At 33.9% G+C, this 21830-nt stretch overlaps 1 protein-coding gene and 1 long non-coding RNA gene across 4 annotated transcripts in view; both read right to left on the bottom strand.

Annotated features, from left to right (window-relative positions):
- ZEB1 (zinc finger E-box binding homeobox 1) overlaps window positions 1-21830 on the bottom strand; it is a 199024-nt gene that overhangs the window by 144043 nt on the left and 33151 nt on the right. The window lies entirely within an intron of this gene.
- The window catches only part of LOC124501125 (uncharacterized), a 54471-nt gene that overhangs the window by 22621 nt on the left and 10020 nt on the right, over window positions 1-21830 (bottom strand). For both annotated transcript variants that reach the window (XR_006959712.1, XR_006959711.1), the window contains exon 2: window positions 10102-10259. This is a non-coding gene — a long non-coding RNA (uncharacterized LOC124501125). The remainder of the gene's footprint in view (window positions 1-10101; window positions 10260-21830) is intronic.

The raw sequence follows: 21830 nt of genomic DNA, 5'->3' as shown, positions 1-21830 counted from the left end.
CCAACACTGAACATGTTGATTATGCAGTGTTATCCTAATAATGACAATGTTCATGAAAATCACGTTAAGAAATACTTTTGCTCTATAAAAATCCTACAATTACATGGGAACTTAAGTGCTATGTGCTCCTTGTACCCAAAGTTACTCTTCGGTATTAAACTAGGCATTTAAGACCCAGGTTTCTTTCTGGGATGAACTATGTCAGGAAATACAAAAGCCACAGTTTACGAGAGAAATTTCTTCTTTATAGAAGTTCCACTAATAAATGTGGAAGGGGTAGCAGATTAAAAATTCATTATCTTGCAAACCCTAATGATAGAACTGATTCACAGAACAATCAGCAAGAGATGAAATAATGAGAGGAGAGGTTGATGGAAACCTCTCATTGGAGAGAATGGGCTGTTACCACTGACCAATTTCAGCATCACTAAGAGCGTGACAGACACTACGTGCTCCCTGATGTGATGCAGTGTGAAGAAAAAGTCCCATGTTTGAAGTATTCCTGTCCACCTTCCATCCAGCATCAAAATAAAACCTGAGACTGAATCTAACGAAGTATTTTGAGCTAACTGCTAATTTGCAGGCAATTTAGAGGTTAGAGAAATAAGTTAACTGGGGAAGCTGACAGAAAAATCAAGAATGGGGATATTATATGGGAAAGCTTACAAAGTTTCTTTAATAAGTCATGGACAGGAAAGGAAGGGGAAGAGAAGGAGAGAAGGAAATGGGTGAGGGAGGTTAAAGGGGAAAGGGAAGCAAACCGGTAGTGGGGAAGAAAAGGCATTTTAATTACAGAGCAGTCCTACCAACCAAATGCTATCTGGATCTTGTTTGCATTTGGCACCCCAAATGTAATATGGCATTTTGAATCACAAGTGGAGGAAACTGAATAGGGAGATAATATCAGGTGATAAATAATTATTGTTAATTTTGTTTGATGTCAGAAACGTATTCTGGTTATGTAAGAAAAATGTCTTTAAAGAAGCGCATACTGGAAAATGTAGAAGTAAAAAGAGTTAAGACACAGGATCTATCTTAAAACAGTTAAGGAAAAAAGAGGAAGTAGATGAAGCAAATGTGGCAAAATTTGGTTAATTGTTAAAGTTGGGCCACAGATAGGGGGCATTTATTACACTAGTCTCTCTTCTTTTGTGTATGCTTGAAAATTTTAACAGTAAGTTCTTAAAATCCAGCCCCCCAGAAACATCACCTAGTAAGCTAAATATTTTCTAGTGTAAGTAAGAATAGAACCATTATTTACTACCTTTCCACATACCAAACATTCATGACCTATACAAAGCAAGGAGGCAAAAGACAGGACAGCCTGTCCTGCAACAGATGTGCCCACATTTTAAAAGGTTCATTTTAAAATTAATTTTTCCCTTGGGGCGCCTGGGTGGCGCAGTCGGTTAAGCGTCCGACTTCAGTCAGGTCACGATCTCGCGGTCCGTGAGTTCGAGCCCCGCGTCAGGCTCTGGGCTGATGGCTCAGAGCCTGGAGCCTGTTTCCGATTCTGTGTCTCCCTCTCTCTCTGCCCCTCCCCCGTTCATGCTCTGTCTCTTTCTGTCCCAAAAATAAATAAACGTTGGAAAAAAAAATTTAAAATTAATTTTTCCCATTTGCCCGTCTGCAAACTCCCCAGCTGTGTCTTCCAAACCTTCCACCTTTCCTTTGCATCCCAAATTACCTACTTGAGCCCTCTACTTCCTCTCTCAGCCAGAATTCTCCAAAATGTTGCCCATACCTGTTTTAATCATTTTCTAGGTCCTCACCCACCATTAAACCAATGTAGTCAGCCTTTTACTCCCACTTCTACACTGAAACATCAAATGGTCTTCTAACTATAAAATGCAATAAATGCTTTCTATACTTTGCCTTACTTGGCCTACAAACCACTTTAAACACTAGCTGTGCAACCTTGGGAAAGTCACTCAGCCTCTCTGAACCTCAGTTTCCTCATCAGTAAGAGAGACAGAGTAGCATATTTCTGATAGAACTTTTGATATATTCAATAAAATAACATATAATGAAAACAAAATCCACCATTAAACACAACAGGCGCTCAGCCAAGATAAGTTCTGACTCACTGAATTTGTTTTCCTGAGTACCTGACAACCAGGAAGGGTTTGCCTTAGCTAATATGAGCACTCTGGTCTCCAAAAAGGGTCATTTCCCAGGCAATTGAGTCACTAAAATTTTTTTTCTTAAAAAAAATATATAGTAGATGGTATTGTAATGGTGTTGCATGGTGACAGAGGGTAGCTACACTTGAGGTGAGCACAGCATAGTATATAAACTTGTTGAATCAGGATGTTGTACACTTGAAACTAATGTAACATTTCATGTCAATTATACTCAAAAGAAACAATTAAAATTAATCTGACTTGTTCATATTGTTACAGATATATAAGTATCTGTACAGAAAAACATGTTTAATTCTAGCCCAACAATACTTTCGGAAACAAAATTCCAGGAAAGTAAAATAACGTGTGCCCCCCAAACAAACAAAAGATTTAGATTTTGTAGGAGACACTGAATGAATGCAAGGTAAATTATTTTATTTTGGTATCTTCTTACCTCTTTTGTATCTCAAAAAACTCAAGCTGCTGCCTTCTTATTTTAATAGTACAGATTAGATGGGTCTGCATTTTTAAAAACTGTTCCATTATTCGAATGACCCCTTCTTTAACCAATTGATATTTCCTTCTCTGAATGAGACTGACTGGTCTCAGCTAAGTAACAGGATGTAGCGTGTTACAGCCTCACTGTGCTAACTGTGAAAGCATAGTATTTTAATATTTAGTAAATAGGTACTCAGGTATTCAAGTAAGTGACAGATGAAAGTTTAACATCCCCAGGGATATTTGGATTTGTATGCTTCTCTTAAAACTTTAGATGAATTTCTACTGGGTAAAATGTGGCAAAAACACATTTCAGCTTGTAAGACTTCCGTACAGCCCTTATGCATGCCACGTTGAACACGTCCATCAGGGAACAGCAGTCATCACTTAATCTCCCTTTACAGAAAGAATTCTACAGCTTAAGATGTGACTGTGACTTGTGGCCTTATTTTCACAGCAATTAGGTTATTAAATTGGCTGGCTCTTGACTTCATTTTTAACAATTGCTTAATGATATATAAGACATTTTTCCACATGACACCACAGTTAAGCAAATTCTCCAAAAAAGTTTTTTCTGTTAATTTTATTTTTTAATAAATTTTAGTCTGCTTTAATATGATTGCTTTAATATTTTCTCCAAATAACTTTATTTTTTTATTTTATGTTTATTTATTTTTGAGAGAGAGAGACAGAGACAGAGACAGAGCACAAGGGGGATGGGCAGAGAGAGAGGGAGACACAGAATCTGAAGCAGGCTCCAGGCTCTGAGCTGTCAGCACAGAGCCTGACATGGGGCTCCAACTCACGAACAGTGAGATCATGACCTGAACTGAAGTTGGACACTTAACCGACTAAGCCACCCAGAGACCCCTTGTCCAAATAACTTTTAAATTTAAATGTTATTCTTGTCCAAAAAATGTTTCCATTCAATGTTATCCTTGTAACATTTTAACATTTAAAATGAAGTAGCTCACAATATAGGTGTTAAGTCTTCTATTAAGTTTAAAATGGCATCAATTTTAATTCTTTGATTTTTTATATGAAAAATTATTCTAATTATGACCACAGTAGCACCTAGTAGTTCAATAAATATACCAAACAACTTCTTATGGTTAGCGTGTGTGTGCATGCATGTATATATACATATGGCATTTTTTAACCAACATTCACCTGACTCAATACCAGTCAGGACACAGACCTATACAACACTAACGCAGAGCTAAATAATATCATGGTGCTCCCATTAGCCACTCCCAACCAGTCCTCTCCTCTTTAGCAGGAGGGAATGATGTTTAAGTGAGTCTGTGAGATCATTTAGTAAAGCAAACAAGTTTGTATGTGTACACATAAATTACACTTTATTTCTTTTCCCTTAAAATGCTTTAGTATACTTTTTAATGAGTTAGTAAAATTAATCTCAGAACTCATAATGCTATAGAACTAGACATGCCTTAATAATGTTGCAAATGTCAGAGCTGCGAATGACCGCTACAGCTATTTAAAACTGTTTTTTTTTTTTTGTAAAAACGAGTCAAAGATATAAAAACATAATTTGGCATCCATTAAAAATTTTTATTAGAAAAAATTAATCACTTACAAGGAAATCAGTTTGAAATTAAGCAGACTAAAGAAATTTTACATTCCCCTTGTGAAGTTCTGGAACAGTATGTAATTTATGTGAGAATTTTGAGAAATCCTAAAAAGTATACATAAAAATCAATACTGTATTTTCATTTGAAGGAATCATGTAAGATATTATGCAGAAAAGAATTTTTTACTCTGTTATATTGGGACATTAAAAAACTTATTGAATTCTTAGCTCTTCATTTCAATTTGGTGCAAAAATTTGGGATGGATATATACAGATGTGTACATACATATATAGGCATACGCACCCACATATATATACATGACATATATTTAGCAAAGAGACTGAGATGCTAAGTGTCCTCATAATTTTAATAGGTTCTTATATCTAAGATATATGTGGCAGAACAGGAAGTAGTTCTCAGATTTTCTGCTTCTTGTCTAAGTATTCTTTTCATAGCCCTAGTCTTCCTAGGGCCTAAACAGAATGATGGCATAATTCTTTGGATACCATAACACTATGGTATCAATTCTCAACTAGCAAGTGGTAGATAGCTAGTAAGTTTTCAACAGACACTTCGTGACTGATCGTATTTAAACTAACTATGGTCATGGGAAACCACACTTGTAGCATTCAAAGAATTTTCTCTCACTTAGCATCTTAACAATGAAAAATATTCCCATATTACAAACAAAAACAAGACGGTTATGAAATACATTAGATTTAACTCAAATATTTAATATGAAAACAATTCATTAGAGTACCTGCTTGCACTTATTATAACTGAATCAATCGACAAATATATAAATTCTCCTTTTACCTATGTAGACTTAAGTCACAGAATCATAGATCAAAGAAAAGGTCATATTTAATTTCACCCTGAAGTCACTTTCCAACTAGAATTACTCAGCAAAAATTATTTAACTCTTACATTTTTCTAGGATATCAAACTAAAAGACATAGTGAAAGTCGACATAAAAATATTTTTTTATAAATTTAAAAATATTTTCACAAATTACATATAGGAGTAGTAATGAATTATATGACCATTTTATGAAAGAAAATTTGTTTTCTAATATAAGTAAAGTAACAAGTAGTGCTACAAGGATTAAGGTTACAAATGTCACAAATATATTGTAGACCTATTATAGGAAGAAGTTCTTTCTTTAGATATCTGCATGGAAAAAATACTTAATATCAACATAGTCATTTCCTCCTCAAACTTACTCTAATCTGGTTTAGACTCATCTCCCATGGGATAAATAAGATCTTTGTTACTTCTTTTCTTAGACAAGAAAGATCAGTTCCATGATGCCTGGGATGGACTGAGTCTTGGATTAAAGGCTGAGACAACCTTGGTCCTGGAGATGGCAATTTATGGAGGCCTTTGAGTGATTGCTGTATTGCTGCTAAAGAGGGCCCAAAACTTGGGTGAGACTCTCGCTGACATTTTGTTTCGCAGTAATAAAGGTAATAGTTCTTTGTAGTGTAACACCTATATATTTAAGCCAACATTCTGAAATTACTTCAGTTGGCCCAACGCGGTGAATTAGGCAGGACATTTTGATATGAGGAAATTATTTCATCATTGTTCTTATTGTTGTTAACTGTAACATGTGGAGCCTTTAAGTACTTTCTATGTGCCAGACATTGCTCTAGACACATCAAACGATTAATTTTTCTATAAGGTATGTACTCTTATTGTCCCCATTTTACAGATGAGGAAACTGAAGATCAGAGGAGTTATACAAGTTTCCTAAAATTGCAAAGCTTGTAAATGCCAGGGTTAATATTTAAATCCAACCAGTCTGGACTCTAGAGTGTAGCATCTTAACCATTACAACTTTGACATTTTTTCATGTAAAACTGCTTTAATAACTTGATTAAATGATCTATAGTATATGACATACATGAGGCGTTATGAGTTTATTCTGCTTATATTCACATTTCTTGGTACTCAAAAACTTGAAGGTCTTTCCATAGTTTGTTTTAAGTAAGCTACATAAAAACCAAGAATATTTCAGTCTCTACCAATTTCTAAGACTGATTTCCAAAGAATTTTTATTCAATTTTTAAGTCAAAATGAATCACTTTATTTCATGAAGTAAGCTGATTAAATGATCAGCATACTAGAAATCAATTCTCAAGGTATCTTTAAGAAAGAACTGCTTTGCTTTTATAAAGTCACAAGCCACTAAACTTTGTCATTACTTGTTTAATATCTATCTTCCCTGACAGTATAAACTATAGGGTCCCATCTGTCTTATTCATGACTATATCTCCAAAGCCTAATGCCATGCCTGACATGAAGCAATTTGCCAGTAAGAATTTATAGAATGAATGAATTGGATTGGCTCTTTTATCTCTTGTTTATTTAGTAAAGCTCTCACCTTAAATAGTAGCTTAATATTGCTATTGACATCTATTTCACATATTTTATATACTTATATGACTATATTAATTTTTAAGATGTGCCACAAATTTCCTCCAAATAATACTTATAATTGTTATCAGCAAGAATTCCTTCTTTACAAACTTCTGTCATAGACTCTTAAAAGAATGAATTCTAGAAGGCACTCCATTTTATTTTCCACATTTAAAAGGTTCTTCCTTATATAATGAATTGAAAAATGTTCTTTTCCTTCTCACAACTATGAACAGTAACTTTTATTAAAATTTTCCTTTTTCAAACTTCCAATTCAATACCATTGTTAATCACCATTTCTTCTGACAGTAGTAGCTCCAAAATTCTAAACAGAAGCCATCATATTACGACATACGCGCTCAAGCAGATACTGCATTGTTTGTTAATAGAATTAAAAACTGATTAACTACTGGTAGACCTTTGTTTGCTCAGAAACAAGGGCTATTTTTTTACTGATTTCAGTAAAATAAATGTAATGTATTATCTTCATTCTGTGATGTATACCTATCTATGTTTTTAAAATATCTTTGTACGGCTAAATGCTCATCCAGCTGACATCATAGACCAATCAAAGCTAACTGCATAGAAGCAAAAAGAGCTGTCAAAAAAATGTAATGTCATGAGCGCTGTAAGGCATGTTACCCAGAAAGGTACAATTCCCTCAAGACACTCCTGGGAGGTATGGAAAGGACTTCTTTCTTCTAGCATTGTTAAGTGGAATTGCCTAAGTATTTGAGCTAGGAACTTCAAATCAGAATACTGAGGTTGGCGACCTTCTTTTGAATACATCCAGGAAAAAATAAATTTAGACATCACTGCAGAGATGAAATTCAACATAATAATTTTAAGTAAAAAGTTAACAATGGACTTAATTTTGATTCTGCTATTTGAGAAAGATGTTCATTGAATACTTTAAATAGCTTACACATTTTAGTAGTAAATGAGGCAAAGATCATTTCTATTGTAAAACTAAGCTTTTTGAATTTTCATTGCATACTAGATTGCATTCAATTTGTTTATACTATCAGATGAATAAAGAAAAGCTTGTCTTCAATGAGAGTTTTTAAAAATGTTGACAGATGGGGCGCCTGAGTGGTTCAGCTGGTTAAGTGCATGATTCTTGATTTCAGCTTAGGTCATGATCTGAAGGTTCTTTGTTAGATGGAGCCCGATGTGGGGCTCCCTGCTCAACAGCATGGAGCCTGCTTGGGATTCTCTCACCTCTCTCTCTGTCCCTCCCCTCCCCCTGCTCATGCATGCTCTCTCTCTCTCAAAATAAACATTTAAAAAAACTAAAAATATTGACAGATCTAACATATAAAAAAACTAACTTCATAATTCTTCAAACATCACTTGTGTCTTTGCCTTAGATGAGATTCTGTGTCCCATAGAAAAAGTGTAAACATTTATTAGGCATCCAAATACTCTTCCTTTTTATTTGCAAAAATTTAATGAATATATGTGTTAGAATAAATTTATAAAAGAAACATAAATTTTACATTCTTTTCTTTCAAAAAGGGATAAAAATTGATTAAGGAAATCATATTGTCATTAAGAAATGTCTACATGTAACAACTCAATGATGTAAATGAGTGATAAATAAATCCCTGTACTAGGTTGATAACAGAATGGAACAGTTGCTAAGAGTGGAGAGTAGTTATTTTATGGTTGACATCCTTTAATTAACTTAAATTCAGCTGAAGAAATCAGGGTCCTCATTCACTTTATTCAATCCTGAAATAACACATCCCCTAAGAATTCTCTCCTCTAACTGAAATTCTCACATAAGAATGCTACGTTGACTAAATTCTTGATGTTATTTTCTTGTAAGTTCTTTGGAAATCTAAGAAAATAGACTAGCAGCATAAAAAATGTATTTCTCCAAAAAGTCTTTCTGCACACTTGCTTAGAAGATACCCATTTAAATAGAATTAGAAACTTTAAAAGTTAAAACAAGTTATCAATTCACTTTAAAAAGTAAATGTATGGGTTCTGTGCTTTACACACCCACCATATTGCTTCTACTCTCAGCGACTTTTGCCCTTTCATAGTACTGGTTCCAGTTGCAATTTCATATTTGTCTGCATAATTTTTCTACACTGTAATTACTATCTACATGGAAGTTCAAGAGCAGTTAGAAAGAATCTCTGTTTTTAACTGTGACATTTTATCCCTGGCACCTAGCTGAATGGATGGCACATAACAGACAATCTCTAAAAACTGGAATTACTAGGTAGATGGGGTGAAGGACAGATGTTGCCATCTTAGTTCACTGTCAACATCTGAACGCTTACATAATGACAGATGCTGTGCTAGGTGCTTGCCACATGTGCTATTCCTGTATGTTTATTATTAAGCTCTAGGAAATAGTTAAAAACATGGTCACATTCAGTTACCATCATTTTGACACCTCTAATTGAGCAAGACAAATTACTCAAACTATGTCAATCTCAAAAATTGTAAGTGTGACAACAAAAATCACAATATATTATTAATATCTGAGCTTCAACACCCAATTTCCAGTTATCTGTGTCCATGAGAATACTGAAATAAGCTCTGACAAACAGAAATGTTTTTATTTTAACCTCTATAAGCTACTACTTTCACTCCTGTCCAAAGTTAACATGACTAATCACAAATCTGAGAGGACACAGATGTCCAAATCAAGGGATATCTAGGAAACAAATACAAAGAGACTAAAAAGATTACGTTTAAAGTCACTTGAAGCATACTAAAATATAGCCAAACTTAAATTACATTCTCAATGCAAATGTGTATAAGGCAGGGGAGAGATGTCAGAATTTTGTCACCAAAATTTGATAGTGTGCTGTATTATGAACAGATACTCCACTTCATTTAAACATCTATCCTGATAATTTAGTATTTTCCACAGAGATGTTGTAGCAATGATACAGTTTTAAAAACCTAATGCTAAACTAAGCGGATTTCATTATATGATATACTTTCTTTCTCCCCACCCATCACTTTATAATGGACGTAAAAAACAAAACAGAGATCAATATACTATTTTATTGCAAAACTTATGACATTTACTTTAGTAAGAAGCATATATGAAACTAACAAATTCAGTTTTGTATAAATTTTTTAAAAAAGTTAAACTTCATACAAGCAGTATTTATAATATGCTATTTTTTTAAAGAGAACTAGTTCTCTACAAAAAAACCCTGAATGTGTTAAACAATTATGAATTATATAACTTATTTTTTACACTTTTAATTAGTCTTCTTATCAACATTAAGCATATAAAATCTCTATAAAACCATTCTTTGCATGTATTTTGTTACAAATGTAAGTCACAGACATATAAATTCAAACATTTCGCATTATGTCCTAGATTTTTAAAGTTCTAAAATTTTAATTCAAATAATAAATGGTATGCTTTACACACACACACACACACACACACACACACACAGACACATTATAATTTAAATGAAAACTCTTACCATTGATTTTCTTTTGATAGTTAATCACGCCATTAGTTTTTCTTGATAGGGCCTTCCTATTCAAGCAGACAGTAGCCAAATCACAAAATGACATTTGGATGCTCACGTCTTCTGATGGGAGTTTTCGGCCAATTGCCAGTTGAGAATTTAAACTGAAACTAAATTACCCAAACTTCGTTAAGTTGTTTCCACACCCACCAACTGATAATGAGCAATGACTCTAAACTGGAAAATAAAGTGAGTGACTTTGATTTACCCTTTTAAGCAATCATTATGTTTAAGAAGAAATGCTAGGACAAAAGAAAAAAAAAAAAACCTCTAAAATTCTAGTATCATCCGAGAACAGTTTTAAGTGAACTTCTAATTTCTTCTAACAAAGTTCCCTCAATTATTTTATTACCCAAATTAACACACAATAAAGATGGCATTTATTCAATGATATATCTATAAACTGTACTGTTGCAAACTTGAACCCTGTCAAACACTGACTCCAAATATTAACTGTAATATTTGGAAACATTTTGCTGGTATCATCTATATTCATAAAGTATTTACTAAATCATCAACTACTTGTAGTACCATAAGAAGTTAAAGGTTACACTGAAAAGACATGATCTGCCTGCAAATATTGTTTATATTGAGAAGACAAAAATGTATGGATACTAACTTTTAATTATAGTTCAAAAACAACTCAGCCCTTTTTCTGCACCAAATTTAGGCTCTTTTCATCTTAATTATTACAGCTAATCTTTGTAAAGGTTGTCAATTATATATGATTTTCAACCATGAAGCTTTATGGTTGTTGAGCTTCACAGTCTGTTTTGATGCTTCTCTAATATTAGGCATATTAAACTGTTCCTATATGTGATTAAGGTATAGTACAGAGCTCCAATAATTTCTGCCTAGTTACAGAACCTGACCCATTTTAATAATTTTTTTTATCCTTGACCATTTAAGTGTTTGGAAAATATACAACAGAATAAAGCTAAAAGGAAAACATGAAAGGAATGGAAAAACATGTCCTGAGGTATTGCATTTACCACTGATTAAAAGTTATTTCTGAAGGTCAAGTATAATAGTCTAAAATTAAGTACACATAATTATATTGTTATGTAATACTCAGATTAGAATGCTAACCATAACATGTAACCCCAATTCTCACATATTCTATGTGCCTACTCTCTCTCATACACATACACGAGCACACGTGTACACACACATGTACATCTATCCAACCTACACCTGACAGGCTTTCTGCTATCAATATCCTGATACCAAACTATTATGTAAGAGAGAATATAAGGTGAGTAATCAATTTATGGTAAAATCAAGAGAAAGTAACTTCGGCACAAAGTGCAGAGCTTAACAAAATTGCCATGTCTTTGAGTTAATCACACTGACCCCCAATTTGATATCCTAGAAAAGGCTTATTCCGTTTTATTCAATAATTTTAATCCAAAATCCTCAATAGTAATAACATTTGCAAACTATTCAGTGACTAACAGAATTCTTTCCTGGGTACTATGAGATACAGAGAAAAGATGAAATTCCTTTCTCAGCAAGTTTATAATCCAAAACATAACATGGGGGTGGAGGAAGGAGAAAAACAGCTCAGAAAGACATATAAGTGGTGAGATTTTCAAGAAAAAAACAAATACACTGGGGCAGCTTAAATTGTTTGAATGAGTTTGTCATATGTGAGGCTGATCTGAGAAGACTTTATAGCAAGAACATTTTTAAAGCAGAAAATATACAACCATTTTATTCTTATTTAGCCTAATGAAACCCACAAAGCAAAAATTAATTACAGAATACAGCTACAGAAGTAGTCCTGTCCTTACTCTGGAATAAGACCAAAGATACATTCTTTAGTCAAATGAAATTACAGAACATTGGAGATATATATATATATATATATCTATATATATATTTTTTAAATGGGCCTTCAGTAGAAGAGAAATAATTTTAAATTTGCTTATGTCACTCACTCTAGTAATGCTAATCATCATGGCAGTAACTTAATTTTTAATACAAGACACATAATCCTGAAGAGTACCATGAGATTAATAAAATCATGAATCAAAAAAAGCACAGAATGATTTGCTTGGTGTGAATAACATTATCGATAATGAACCTGACACAACAAAACCAGTTTCACATTCCAGCAATAATGAACAGCAAGGGACCTGCCAATGTGTTCGTATCTATCTATCTATCTATCTATCTATCTATCTATCTATCTATCATAGATAAAATACATCCTACTAATCTGTAAGAGTTTTAGATTTTAACATTATCCCTAATTTTATAAATGAGGAAACAGTTCCAGTAATATGACATTATTTGTGCTAAGTGACACAGCTAGTCAATAGCAAAATCAAGACCCCTAAAGAACAAATGGTTTTATTACTATATTCAAGGAAAGAAACTGTTGTATCTAGAAAAAGATGTAATTTTCTTAGAAAGATTTCAACTTTTTAACCTCCAAACTACATCTCAAACACTCATATAATCAGCCCCAGCAAATGCAAAGAACCAGTGCATAAAGTTAGGGAAATAAAGCTGTATGATTAAACTGAACTTTCTTTATATGCTTTATAGCATACATTCAGTCTTACACCAAACTCTTAGAGACTAAGAACGTGGGTTTGAGGAATATATAAAATTGTATCAAATCTTTTTATAAAAAAATACAATTTCCTAGAATTTGCCATGATATTACTTCTATTTTTCTTTCACTTCCTGGCACCCTCTTTTACCCGTTTTTCATAAATTGTCTAGCAATTTAAGCATGCTACATGGATAGCATTAGAAATAAGAAGTCTTATCTTGACTGTTTCAGGTGATATAACTAATGCCAACTATATATAAATGGTCAGAAAGAGAGGTTCAGAATATTTGTAAATGGGAAATATAAAAAGAAATAGTCAAAATACTGCTTAGATTTATTTAGTTGTAAGGATAAAAGCTGGCCACTAACTCAACTGAGATTTCATTGTCTATTCAGTCATAACTCGTAAGATGCTTCTAGTGAAACACAACATCTTTTTAGTTCATTTGTCTCAAAAGTTAGAGTACTCCTTAGGCAAAACCTAAATTCTTTCATCACTCACCACTCCTTAGGCAACACCTAAATTCTTTCATCACTCACCAAAACTCTTTTGAACAGGCAATGATGCTAAACAAATTAATTCCAACTTACCACTACCACAACAATCACATGTCTGTATTTATGAACAAATCTCAATAAAGCTCATTTATTTCCTTTGGAAGTAAGAATCCTTGCTTTCTTAGACTTAACTCACCTTTAAATTTCATACATCATTCTTAAACATAAAAAAATTTTAAATCACATCTTTGATTCTCATTCAAACCCTGCCTCCAGCCCACTCACCATTCCCTTCCCAGTATTTCTGGGAAGTTTTTAATAGGCAATTTTGTAGGATTTCATCACATTACATCTATGGAACTTCTGAATCAAGGTGTTCATATTATTGTGAGACAGCTCCTTAAAGGCAGAGGCTATGGCTTTTTGTTTCTTCCCTCTGATACCATCAAAACTCAATGGCCCTAGATGTGTATTTAGAGTACTTACTAAGCAAATGATATCCTTACAAGCTGATCTGTAAATGGATTAATTAAAAGCTATGGACAATTATAAAATTTTGTAACAATAAATATGTGATTTACTAGAGCACCCATGTAGTATTGTTTCAGGTTACTGGAACTTGCTGCAATAGGGTAAATACAAAATGGTCTTGAGAACTCTGTGAGATTTTTAACTCGTCTACATGGTTTCTAGAATAACACCTACCTCTGCATTAAAGAAACAGCACTCACTAGTAGTGTACCAACTCTTGAGAGATATCAACAAAATATTTCAACATGATTCGTCCTATTGGCTGAAAAAAATGTCTCCTACATTTTATTAAAAAAATATTTTTCTTGCCTCTGAATTTGTATTTCAGTCTTCAAAAATATTCCACCTTATTTTATTCATATGATCAACCAAATTAATCAACAAAATCTTGTCCTATATCATTTATTTCTGAGTAAAGAGATATTACAAGCTACTGTATTTTAGGGATATTGACTCATTAATCATTATAGTATCATACTGAATGAAGTAGGCAAATGTCATTTCCAAAGTAAGTGGGACATTAATTTTAAAACATACAGGGAACTAGCATTTGTTAAGATATCTCCTACACTAGATTTAAGATCCATTATTTTTAATCCTCACAACCCTCAGATATAAGTATAACATGCCTATTGTCTATTTTCCACCTGTGAACCTAAGATTCTGGTGCTATTAAATGATCCAGTTATAATCGTCTTCAGTGTCTGTCTAGCTTCAAAATCCAAGCCCATCTCTCTTACAGTAACTACCTGGAACACGTGCCAAGTACCATGCTTTTTGGGGAAAAAAAAAGGGGGGGTGTTGGGCACAAAGGGGCAGGTTCATGAGACAGAGAGAAAGGCATCAAATGAAATAAAAAAACATCATAAAATCCAAGTACTTCCCTCACTGAAGTGCTCTTCAAGCCCATTAAGAACCTTCTTTCTCTTACTTTATTCACAAATACCCTTCTCTGCATGCTAGTAGCCATATGAATTAATATCAAGCTTTGAAAAATAGAAACACCATTTAACAACACGCAAAAGAACAATAGCTATGGAGAACTGTTCACTGGTAAGGACAAATGGCCCTATGACATACCTCAGTAGCCCCTGGAGACACTGTATTAACAAATATTCATCAACAATTCAGAATCATTAAAACAGAAAGGCTTTCCAAGACACTTACAATGAGAATGGCTGAGATGAAAGATTTTAGCAAGCAAAGAAGGGAAGCATCTGTTATCTGGAAATGTACTAATCGAATATCCAGTGATGATAAACTATTTTATCTAGAAACCTTCAAGAAGTATACATGCTATCATTTTGTATCTTCAAAACAGGATACAGTAGTGTGAACTCAAGCATTATAAATTTGGAGGAAAAAACAGTATTAAAAATTCCGAAAAGTATGAAGTTCTTAATTACCAGAAAACTACGGGCCCTAAACTGCCATAAACTATGCTCCTTTCAAAATAGACTTTTACAGCCTCACTACTTCAAAAATGCAGGTGAAATATTTGTTGTTCCAATATACTTTTCCTCTCTCTTCCCTTCTCTCTGTACCATTACACTGAAGACTTCTCATTTTAACTTGAAGAAAAATGTTACCCCATGTAGCATGGCAAGTGGAACAAATTCACATTTAAAATTATCAGAGGGTCTTTAGGAGTTCTGATACTCTCAATACCAGACGGTGTACAGGCTGACTCTTTAAGAAATGTTATAGCTCCTGTAACAAAACCCAGTTTCTCTAGCATCTTAAGCAAGGTTTCACACAGTAATTATCACTGCAGTACATAATTTAGCACGTGTGACCCTTTGTACAGGAACAATTCTGAAACATAGCAGCCAAAAGCATAGTTATTTATGTGCTCTGTTACCCTGATTTAGGGGGAAAAAAAGACAAAAGAGGATCAGTTCCATACAAAGAACACAGTACTCCGCAAAAACAAGTAAAGTTTAGTTGAAAGGGAAACGGAGGAACTAAGCTGGCAACTGAGAAGCATAAACCATTTTGGCCTAGATTTGTTTGTAATGACAGTGTGACCCAGATACTCAATATTTGGCTAATATCTAAAAATCTGAAAACTGAAAGAAATGGTTTAAGTTGATTAAATATTTTAGTCCAAATGATGGGTGCTTAAAAATATACAATTAGCATTTTCTATACAGAGATTTTTAAAACTGTAAGTATTTTTGCTTTGTAAGTAATCCCATGAGTCATATTTCACCTTTATAGCCATATAATAAGGATGAAACTATTACCGAGATCATGGTACAAAAATCTTCTGAAGAGCAGAAGGAGAATATACACTTTTCAAAGTAAAGCTTATTTAAGAAACTATTTATATAAACTTAAGTTTGTTCCATTCATGGCCCACACAGTTCATTCTACAGAGTTGTCTATTAAGTGTCGAGAAAATTTTTGGAAAAAAATTCCTCAGTAGCTATCAAAGTGCTGCTAACGAGGGTGCTGGAACAGGAGACAGAGAACAGACCCACCAGACACCACCTCATACTTCCTGGGAGTGACAGGGAAAGCTGCTGGTGCTTCCTGTAAGCAAAGAGTTCAGACAGCACATGCTCCTTAATGCACCTGTAGCGACAGTACTGAGTGTTTATCCAGTGCTTCCTTCCTAATGATCCACGATTTGATTCAGTATCCAAGTCTCCCCCAGTAGACCCGTGGACCTCAGGGGAAGCGCACAGACCCTGAGCCTCCAGTCTAGCCCACAATTAGTCTAATCCATTATTATGGTAAGTCCCTTCTCCCTTGCCAATGATTAGTTTAGGTGTTTTAGAATTAGACAAATTTAGGTCAATGAGAAGCAAGCAGGGGCGAAGGTAAAGGGTAACTGCTTAAGAGAAAGAAAAAAAGCTATAATGTCTTTGAAAGTGAAGTTATCTTCTTTGGATCTGAAAGAAACATATAATCCTGATTGCAGTTGGTGGCCATTCTGTAACTACAACACTGGGATAAACCAATACTGTGTAGAAAAAGTAGAACAGAAAGCCAAACTGAATCCTTTAAGAAATCACTGAGCCACTGACCTAACAATGTATGTCTGCTGCAATAACTCACTTCCGGTGCTTTCTTACGAGTTAATTAATATCCTTTTAAGTCAAAAATCAGATGAATCTGGAAATGAATTAGCTTTTAGAAAACCGATAGGTGCCAAGTTCTCAATACTTTCAGAAAATTATAAAACCTATTTTTACCTATTCCTGGCTTTTAAAGAATAATGTTATATATTATTTTTCTGTATTTTCTTAATTACCTACAATAATTGTATATTATATATGTTATTGGAAGGCAGTATTCAAAATATCAGAGTGTAAAAAACAATTGAGCCTCTTCTTGATCATTAATACAAAAGTCAAATTATGCTTTTAATACAGTACTGCAATGAGTCCCTGATCTACTCAGATTGCTATAGTGTGATTTCTCTGATATCACAGGTCTCTTGTTTTTGCTGTACTTTACTCCTAACTGTTTAAGAGAGAACCATTAGACTTTCATCTACATTTGATTGGTTCCCTGTACCCTATACACTCCCATCCCACTCTGAGTTCCCAGTCATGCATATTCAGAGCATTGAATTTGCTAGAAATATGCTCTGAAACTTATAAAATTATTTTGGGGACAGTGAATTTTTCTTTGAACTTAGTTTAAACTAAAAATACCATCTAGATAATTAGTTTTGTACTTCTTATAAATAATATCTCATTTCCTCTTTTCTTCTTTTTCTTTCCTTCCTAATTTTGACGTTTCCTTTGCCTAGAAATAATTTTGATCTTTTACCTACATATAGAAGACCTCTATAAAGCAGAAGGTATAAAACAGAGATGTTTGGGCCAAATATATTTCACAGGCATATTTTGCACAGTAGTCACAGAGTATTTTTAAAACAGCTGAATTAGTTACCAACTAATTCACATAAAGATGTGTATTTTAGGATCCTTTTGAAAAACTAAAAAACTTGGCAACAATCAGCATTAATTCTTACATGGCCACAATCAAGTGAAAATAGAATACTGGCTGTCCCTCTCCCCACTAAGATAAGCATAAACTTTCTACAAGTCCAGTCTCCATATATGTCCCTAAATGGCCTAATTCTTCACAGTCAGAAGTCCTTATTATTTGACTTGCTGCTCCTAATACAGCAGATAATAACACCCCTAAGTACACAAAAGATACTGTTGGCCAAGAAAATAAAGCAGTTCATAAGGTATTCAGGGAAGCAGGCTTCCAAAATTTTCTCCTCTTGAGTCTTCTAATTTAACTAGGAGCCCATTTCTGGAACCAATGATCCAGCAATAACTTATAAAGAAAAAAGTGTTTCTTAATAGAATGTTCCTTGAAACAAAATGGTTTAAATTTCTAAGTTTCAACCAATCAATCAAGAATAGGAGAATCCTAAATATTCAGTCAACTTTCAAGTCTGATACTGACTAAAGAGTGGTATGAACAAGGTAACATGCACTATATGTGTACATAAAATTATTTATATGCTTTACCATATAAATTAAGATGACAAATTCTCTTTTGAAACTAAATTCTCCCTACGCTATTTAATGGAATCAAGTAATAGGAATTAGCTCAATTCACAAATTACTTAAGGAATAACGCTTTCTAAATTATATAATATAGTCACTTCCTAACATTCAAGCACAAGTTATTGAAGGGATTTTGGAGAGTATTTTGCACACATCCTATGCATGGAATAACAATAATACTGGGTTTGTATTTCTGTCAAATCCCTAGGCTTTGTCTACCTCAAAAATTTCAAGTCTATCACCTTCTCTCCAACTCAACTGCTGTATCCATCATCTCCAACCTCATGTACACAAACAGCTTGTAACAATAGGCTTCTATATTCACTGCAGTCAGATTCATGTTTTTCAAATGAAAATTTAATCACGTTACACCTCTACTTAAAACCTTTCCAAGGCCTCCCAATATCCTTTAGGATACAGGCTAAGATCATATCATCTGTTTCCTACATTCCTCTCCATCTTTATTTCTCCTTCTTCTCAATGCTCAGATAATACTGGAATCCTTTCCATTCTTTTGCTTTTGCAGACACTATTTCTGCTACCTGCAATGCTCTCTGACTCATGCTGGTTCTTCCCAACTAAGCCTAAAAGTTACTTCTCTTGTCCTTGCCTGATTTGCCCATTAATACTACCTCACCATGCCAGGCAGTTAGGTTTGCCTATTACGTACTCTAGTATCACCCTGTAAATTCTCTCTTACTGTTCATCTTAGTTGTAATTATTTAATTTCAGTTTTTCCAAAGTTTTTGGTTTCATGAGAACACAGACCTTAATTGTTTTATTTAATGTCTTGCAATATAATTTAATGTAATTCCAGGCATACAATACTAGCATTTAATAAATATTCGTTGAATAATGGATCTCTTAAAATTGAAGTTAATCCATAACTAAATTATTGTTGAGAAGGCAGCACAGTACAGTAGATAATACACTTATCTGGAGGTCTTGAAGACCTGGTTATTAGTCCCGTATCTACTACTTACTGTGTGACTTTAGGTCTCAAACACTTGGATTCTATACCTTAATAACACTATCGAACACCTGATCTGTCTTCCTTATGCAGTTGTTGGGAGGGGGAGAAAATGAAATAGTCTAGTACACTTTTTCACCTTAATATTTTTCAAATCAAGAGGAGTCTTAGAGTAAATATCAGAAAAACCTGCCAGTCATTACACGTTATAATACCTTGTCACTGCCTACCCAAGTGCGAACTTAGACATGACCAAGAATATACCTTTTGTCACCTCTGTTATCTGCAGATAGAACCATTACAGTGGAGTTTTAACCTAACATCAAGATCTTCTGGATGACTTTCAAGAGAAATTACTTAACTTCTAATAATATGTAATATAATTAGTAAAAAAAAAAAAAGCTACAAGTTTAATTAAATAGGAAATGGAAACCAAGCCATAAATTTAAGTACGCTATCAATTCTAAAGGTGTTAGAGGTCAAGAGTAGCATGTGGCTGCAATGCTTGTGGCTAAAAGTAATTCAGAATAATCCTCAGATAGAATGTTCCTTCCTCCCACAAGAAAAGTGTCTCATTTTTTCCAAAAAGAGAGGAAAATGTTATTAAATCAAAGGATGTCTCTTACAATTGCTGATTTATTTGAATAAAATATAGTAATATGCATGAATACGTTCTACAAATTATGTGCCATACAAATAGGTGCCCATTGTGTGCTGTGTACAAAAAAATAATGCTTTACATAAAACTTAATAAAAGCTTCTCCCAAAAATTACCTATAAAGTCTATGCATAAAAATAAGATGAAACAAGATTCTAATGTCATTAATTTTTTAGAGGAAATGAAATATTCCCCTTTTAGTAGACAGACTTGCCAAAACAGACTCCACTTCTTTCACTCTGTTCTCACTTTTAGCATGTCCCACATAATCTGGAACACTGTCATATGTCTAATTATTTAAAACATTCCCCTGGGAACCCTGTTCTAATATGTAATCATTACTACTGTCCAAAAATTCTTCCTTATGTCTTTCTCCATTCTTTCAATTGTCTGTTATATTTAATGTGATATTTTATTTGTGTCTTTGCAGATATTGTTTAAAGCCAAATCAATATCCTCTTCAATGTGATCTTCAAGCGTGAAATAGGACACGGGCTTTCACTTATTTTATACAAGTAGTACCGGTTTTCTAGGACTTGCTTACCTGGTGACCAAAACCATGTACTGACAATATGACAGGTTGGTGGTACTGGTGACTACTGAGACTAAAACAAACAATGCATGACTCAAACAGAATCAAATTTTTGCCTATCAGTACCATGCTCCTTAAGCAAAGGAAGTATAGTAAGTCTACGCCCTCCTTATAAAGGACCACTGGAAAATTATATATCTCTTCAGACTTCTTTCTCTGATTCAGTTTGTTAATCCCTATGGCAAAGGACTTATATATTAGATTGTAAATAAATTCTGGAAGATGACCCAGAAAGACCACTTAGGAAAAGTCACAAGACTTCCCTGCATAATATAAGGTAGAATAGAATGTAGAGCTATGGCAAATAAGAACAGCAAACTTCTTTAAACATTTCTACCAATCAGCAGTTCATTACATTGTAAACAGCCCATATAGAACAGTTTATAAAGAATTTTGCATGAAACAGATGCTTAGATTAGAAAACCTATAAATTATGTGGCTGTTATAAACTTTACTCAAAGTGGAACCATCAATATACCTTGATAAGGCTGATAAGACTTTAGATAAATTATGACTCATCACTAAAATTATACTTTAAGTGCTATCATCACAAATATATACATTATTTAAACATGAAGGTCATGGGGAAAGGTGTGGTAAGAGTAACTGAATTTCCAGCGCTATGCTGTGTACTTCCAAATCATCTCATTTAACTGGTAAATTTTCCTGTGATGTTAACATTACTATGTGAGTTGAGAAAACAGTAAATAATAGCCATTAAGTGACTCTTATTTTAAGTCAGCATACAAATCCTCATGTGCTTGAATATACCAGTTTGTGAAACGTGGTAATGGCCAACAGCTAAATTCAGAAAAAAATTCAATACAGTTGGAGTTTCCAAAGTTGGCTACAACAGTATGTCCCATCCCATTTTCTCTTTTATAGTGTGATTTCCTGTGCCAAGAAATAAAACCAATTTGCCCTCCTCTTGATATGGGCTGGTCTTGTGATCTGCTTTGACCAACAGAATGGGCACAGTGATTCTGGGTCACTCATGAATCTGGGCCTTCAAAGAGCTACAGCTTCTGCCTTTGCCTTTTGGAACATTTTTTCTTGGAATCTGGCTATCCTGATGTGAGGGAGCCCAATTAACATCAGAGAGAGGCACCCTTACCGAGAACTAAGGGCCAGGGGCCAGCAACCTGCATCCATTGCCAGTCATGTGAGGAGGCCGTTTGAGTCTGCCCTGCCTTCCTAGCACTACAAGGAAAGCCACACAAGGCAGAAGATTCACCCAGTCAACCCTTAAAATGATGAGAAATAGTAAATGACTGTTGTTCAAGCCACTAAACCTTAGAGTGGTTTGTTATGAAGCAACTGATAAGTAAAAC

This window comes from Lynx rufus, unplaced genomic scaffold (assembly GCF_022079265.1).
Source record: "Lynx rufus isolate CCGP_SWC_20201006 ecotype Redwood Valley unplaced genomic scaffold, mLynRuf1.p SCAF_7, whole genome shotgun sequence".
Classification (NCBI taxonomy): domain Eukaryota; kingdom Metazoa; phylum Chordata; class Mammalia; order Carnivora; family Felidae; genus Lynx; species Lynx rufus.
Note: the sequence above shows the minus strand (reverse complement) of the source record. Positions and strands in the feature narration are given on the sequence as shown.